Source organism: Serinus canaria, chromosome 1 (genome assembly GCF_022539315.1).
Source record: "Serinus canaria isolate serCan28SL12 chromosome 1, serCan2020, whole genome shotgun sequence".
In the NCBI taxonomy this organism is placed as follows: domain Eukaryota; kingdom Metazoa; phylum Chordata; class Aves; order Passeriformes; family Fringillidae; genus Serinus; species Serinus canaria.
The window spans coordinates 79,599,758-79,605,757 of record NC_066313.1 but is presented as its reverse complement, the minus strand read 5'-3'; positions in this window follow the sequence as shown (position 1 = coordinate 79,605,757).

Here is a 6,000-nt window from a genome sequence, read left to right as displayed (position 1 = left end):
AATAGAATAGAATAGAATATGTTAATTAGAATATAGAATATATATATATAATATGTTTATTAGAATATAGAATAACCTTCACTTAAGACAGAAGGTCTTATCTGGATTTTTCAGAAACTCCCATGCAAAGTCCCCGCTGGCAAGGAATAATATGTGCAAAATTCAAGCATAAAGAATCAGGCTGAGACAATAGAGCCAGCTGTGATCATATTCTTAAGAAAATAATTTTATTTCATGAAATGTTTGGTGTTGGTGGGGCATAGTGTGATGTGTTTAAAATCACATATCTTATTAGCTGTAGAAATCCTTCCAAGAAACTGATTTTATCAGACCAAACCAACATGATTGCTGATTTTTCTTCTTTTCCCCTCCTTTATAATCCATCAAAGTAGGAACGTCTTGAGGCATTCTCTTCCTTCATTTATTGTTAGTAAATGCTTCTGTAACTGATTGTTCAATTAGATAAAAGAAGCTCAGAGCAGGGCATCCACTCTACACTTGACAAAGTACACATCATATCTTCTGCAGAGAGAAAATTTTTGATTCTCAGCCTTATGATGTAGGAGCTTAGATTTCCTAGAATTATGGTGAAGAAGCAGATGAAATCTTGACACATCTGGCTGTAAAATGTGCTGCCATTTTAGCTGGTTGGCACTGAGCAGGATGCATGACAATGTGCAACAGATGTTAGAGTATTAGTCACAATGTTTTACTTTCTGTGCTGAAGTATTTAGGAGTTATTCGAAAGAAAAGCCTTGACAGCTCACGTAAGTTGTTTTCATTCTGCTGAAGCTGGAGAAATAATGGGGCCAAGCTGCTCCAAAGAAAAGAATGAATTGTCAGAGTCTGTGTGAGGTCTGCTGCTGAAAAAAGAAAGAAAAAATGCCTACTAGCTCCTTAAAGGTCATTATTTAAAGGCTGCTTGGATAATAATCAGGACTAGGATGGTTAAGACTATGTCCATGAGGAATGGGCTTTCCTCTGAGGGGGGCATCAGGCTTATCACAACTGCTGAGTAGCAGCTAGTGACTCCTGAATTAAGAGACATTTCCTTGGTGAAGATTGAAATGGAAGTCTCAAGCCTGTGAAGAGGTGTCTTGTTGAAAATGTCAAGCCTAGAAGACTTTTAGCATTCAGGAAATTAGTTATTTCTCCTGGGATCTGGAACCACATTTTGGATTCTTACTACAGGTAGGTAATAACTCTTTCCATGGAGTCAAATTCACAAATCCTAATATTAGAAAAAATTATTATTCTCAAATTCTTATTGAAATTAGTCATTGCCCTGTTTTGATTAGTATTATTATTCTTCTACTGTTTCTCTTACATATTTTAGAAATATTCTCTTCTGTATAGGTACAAATAAAACCATGTGGGACTTTCAAAACCACTAAGGCCAGTTCAACATATGGTATGATATCACAGGCAAGTCACAAGTCTTTGAAAATCTCCTCTATGACCTATCACCCCAACAAATAAGGCCACTGGCTCCTTTCAAAAACAATTTATACTGAAGAGCATTCTTCTATGAGTGTTAGCCAAGTTTAACAGAGAGTCAGTGTTGAATCATTGCAAGTACCTTCTGAATTCTCATTTCCCAGGAGAATAATTTTGGAATATGAAATTCAACTTTGTCTCACCTCATCTATTTTTTTGTTTGTTTGTTTTGGTTTGGTTTTTTGTGTCCTCCTCTATGAATTCCAATTTGATGGGCACTTCCAAAAAACAACATTCATGCTAGCCACTCTGACATACAGGGCAGGGTCACGACATACAGGCACCACAGCCTGAGCAGTTATGTGATGACAGGAGAAAGTTGTGTACCTTCCCATAAAAAGAAGCATTGCTCCCATGGTGACTGATGACTGTTCAAGATGCAGTCATTATTTCCCTGCCTATGGCTTGAATAATGGATTGTATTTTACTGACAAGTGGGTTTTCAGCCTTCCAGACACCCCAAATCTTATGCTTATTTATACTCTAAGTTGAAAAGTGAAGGTCTATCAGTAAGATAAGAATTTGCATGATTCGTTTCATATCTCCAAATTTTAATTTTTCTTCAAATCCATTTTAATGAATGGTTAAATAATAAAAAAAAAAAAAAAAAATCCCTCTGTATTACTCAGATGCTAGACTTAGAACTGCTTGTTACAAGAAACACAGTTCAGCATCAGGCAGCTGTATTGTTGCTTCTCTCGCATCTAATTGACTTTACTTTAAAGCAACTTTTGATAGCACCAGATCACTTTAAAAAAAAGGATTTTAACATACCATAAAGAAATTTTTGGATGAATTTCAAGAACTTTTAAAACTTTCCTCTTATCAACACTTTAATAATGCATGTTTATGCTGGCATTTTATTTTATTATCATTCCCTACAAATAAGACTGAAAGTTTCCACTGACTTTTGAGGAAAAAAAACCCACCATACAATATTTTTACTAAATATGATTTTACTTTATATCCATCATATCTTGTCAGACTGTCTTATTCATCTTATCTTTTCCAAGCTTAGTTTCTACATATGTTGAGCAGAATAATGTATACTGTCTAAAGACACAGTAGCAGAAATCTGGCACTTACTGGAGACAGGTGAAAGCAAAAGGTGACTGAAAAACTGTAGTTATTGCTGCCCCACCTGAAGACAGGACTTTTAGAATATATGGCATAAAAGTTCCATGCCTATTCAAATAATGATTCTGAAATTAAATTAGAAAATTAAACTAGGACTCACAATCTGCTGAGATATTCTAGAAATCTTACACCAAAAAAATAATTGGTCTGACTCACCATGAAATCTTATGTGGGATCTGCAGGAATAATCAGGTTGGTCATAGAAATATTTGATTCACAGCTCCCCAGATTAAGACAAAAAAATTGTCAGGCTATCTATAATCTTGATATTTCTTATATATTAAAACATGTACATTTAATGTAGTGCAGTCAAGCAGAATTACAAGTTACACAACTTACGTATTGAGAATATAAACTTGTAGGAATTAAGAATTTCTGTTTTGTAAAGTAAAGCATTCATTTAAACAAATGAAAATACACAAGTTAATTTAATTTTCAAAATAATTCTGTAGTTTATTACCCTTCATATATTTTGTAAAGATATTCATATTGACCATATTGATTTTTATATAGATTTTCATATCTGAAAATGTTTCATGTTAATGGAAAAAACCCCAAACCACAAATAAAGCAGTGTACACTTTTTAAAACCAGCATTGTATGGTGCAGTGGAGTTAATATCCTGCTTATTGCTTTTTTTATTATCTTAGGACACAACTTTCCTGTAAAATTGCATGAAGGAGAAAATAAACACAAAAAATCCCCAAATCCTACAGACAGTGCAACATGGGCAAAACACATATTTTTAGGTGGCATTTTGTTTTTTGAAGATGGCTTCTTTTCCCTTGGCTCATTGTGCCTGATACCACTGAAGTCTTAACCTGGTCTTTCAGTAATACAATAATTCTAAAGCGTGAAATCGCATATTCCACAATTAAAATTTTTCTGGACTGTACCTGAATGTCTTCTGTATCAAAAATCACCGAAATTAACATTTAATATGTATGTTCTGCTTTTATTGGTAATATTGGTTAAAATAGGCTATACTGGGGTTATAATTTAATTAATCAGGATGAATTAACTGAAATTCAATTCAGTTTCATCTGATTGTTTTTCTAGTGTCAGTGTGGAACATGTGCATCCATACATATCACTGAGGACTAAGTTACAACCAATGGGGAGGAATTAACACTGTCAAAGTGTAATTCGTTGAAGCTAATGCAGATACGTGCTTCAGGAAAGGACATATTTTATCATCTCAGTGCCTATTTCTCTGCAGTAACTATGGAGAAACCCAAAGGTGATCAGCTCAGATATCAGTATGTGCAAGGTGTTTTCTGCATTTTATCAAATGAATTAGAACTCAGGAATCAGCTTGATCAAATTTAACTGTTACATATCCAGGCAAAAAGTTTCTAGCTGTCTGTTTTGATAGAAAATCAGAAATCATAACGAATTTTTAATAATTTATAATACCAGCTTGATTTTTGTATTTGGCATCATTTGACTATGACGATGTCACTTTTGGTTTGATTTCAATGCATGTGACTGGGGGAAAATAAAGATATGCATATATCTTCCTCTTTTATGGATTACAAGAATGAAAGAAGAGCTTATGTAAGTCTTTATCTGTAATAATTACTGTGCTTAATTGCCACTCCAACAAATGAACTTTTGCAAGAATAATTTTCCTTAAGCATTTTAGGTATCAAATCAAAATTTTAAAACCCTTAAGAATTGCAATAGAAATTGTCAAATGTGATTCTTAGCAAAAGCTAAAGACAGTCACCTAGACCCTTTCAACAAATGTGCATTATCCATCCAATTCATGAACAGATGTCTCAAACAGTTAAGCTTAACTAACAAAAATAAATATAGTAATGTCATTTATGACATGATTCTGAATACAAATTTTCCTCCATCGTGCTATATATTGCTATAACCCTTTTTTTGTTAAACCATTTGTAAGATCCTAACTTATTATGAAAAACATTTTGCTGTGTTCTATTCCTTTCCCTTTTTGCTTTCTTTTTTTCCAATATGTATTTCCATTCTTTCTTCATAAAACCAAAATGATTTCCCCGTTTGTGATTTTAGCTCTTGCATGTCTTAATTCTGAAGTTAATCTCATTTACTATGTTTTCCCCTTTAAAAATCATTCATCTGTAAAAAACGTAGAGATTTCACACCTATGTAAAATTTTAATTTCAGAGAAAGAACAAGCAAAAATAGAAAGTTTTTGAACATGATTGAAGACATACTTGAAAGTATTATTAGAGGAGTTCCAGAAATTAAATGAAACCAAAATGAGAGCTAATACTTGACAGGTAGAGATTCTGTACATTCTCAAAATAATTAGATGTTCTGAAAAAGAGATAAATCAATCAGACTGTCTAGTTAGATAAAATGCAAAGGAGTTATAGACTGTTTTGGGCAATTGTGTTACAGAAAGTTATAAATTTCAGTGTTTAAAAAAGCATATTCTGTGATACAGTTGAGTATGACTGAAAAAAAATTAAAAGGTACTTTAAAAATCTTGAAGATATATTTGCAGAGCTTAGATAATGAAGAAAGATAATTTTTTTAAAAAACTACAAATACTAAAAAGTAGGAGACTACTTTCAAAGAAATGGTTGAAACCCATCATTTACTAAGATTGTGTAGAGTTAAAGCACATCATGGAAGTAACCTTTCTTCTTTCCTGTCAGGTCTTTAAACTGTGCGTCCATTCCCATCCTTCAAGAATTGCTCAGAAATTAAGGGTTCAGAGAGGAAGCCACTGTTCCATATGCTCAGAAAAATATAAAGGAAGAATGTGTCATTTTGTCTGTTTTGGGTGAATAGTCACTGAAATGAAATTAAAAAGACTTTGTAAAATAAAATCAGCTGAATCAGATGCAAGCTATTTAATACAGGTTTTATATAATTTCATATACTTATATTTTTTAACATTTTTATTGTTGGCTAATTTGCTTCTGCCAGAATGTGTAGGTTCTGGTGATGGGTATATGAAAAGTCTTCAGTACAGTTAGGAGACTGTAGACTAATTGAAAACAGTCAATTATCAATTTTTCTATCCTACTGAGATGTCAACAAATATACCAACTCCAGCGTTGTTGTGTCTCCAGTCTTAGGTTCCAGGTAGTCATAAGTACTTGTTCAGCTACTCACTGCAATACAACATAAGTTGCATGAAGTGACCAATTCTCTTTGTGTGGAAGCACAACTATATAAATTGTTAGATTATCATTGTTTTTATTTTCACCAACACACATTTTACAGTAGGAGTCACTTCTCTTCGTAATTGATGCTGTCCTTCAAGATTTCCTTATGTTTGCCAAAAGGGATAAAGTTGAGCAGGGCAGTCAGGATCAAAGAAAAACACAATAAACACTGATGATAATAAATTATCTCCTTGAACACTGT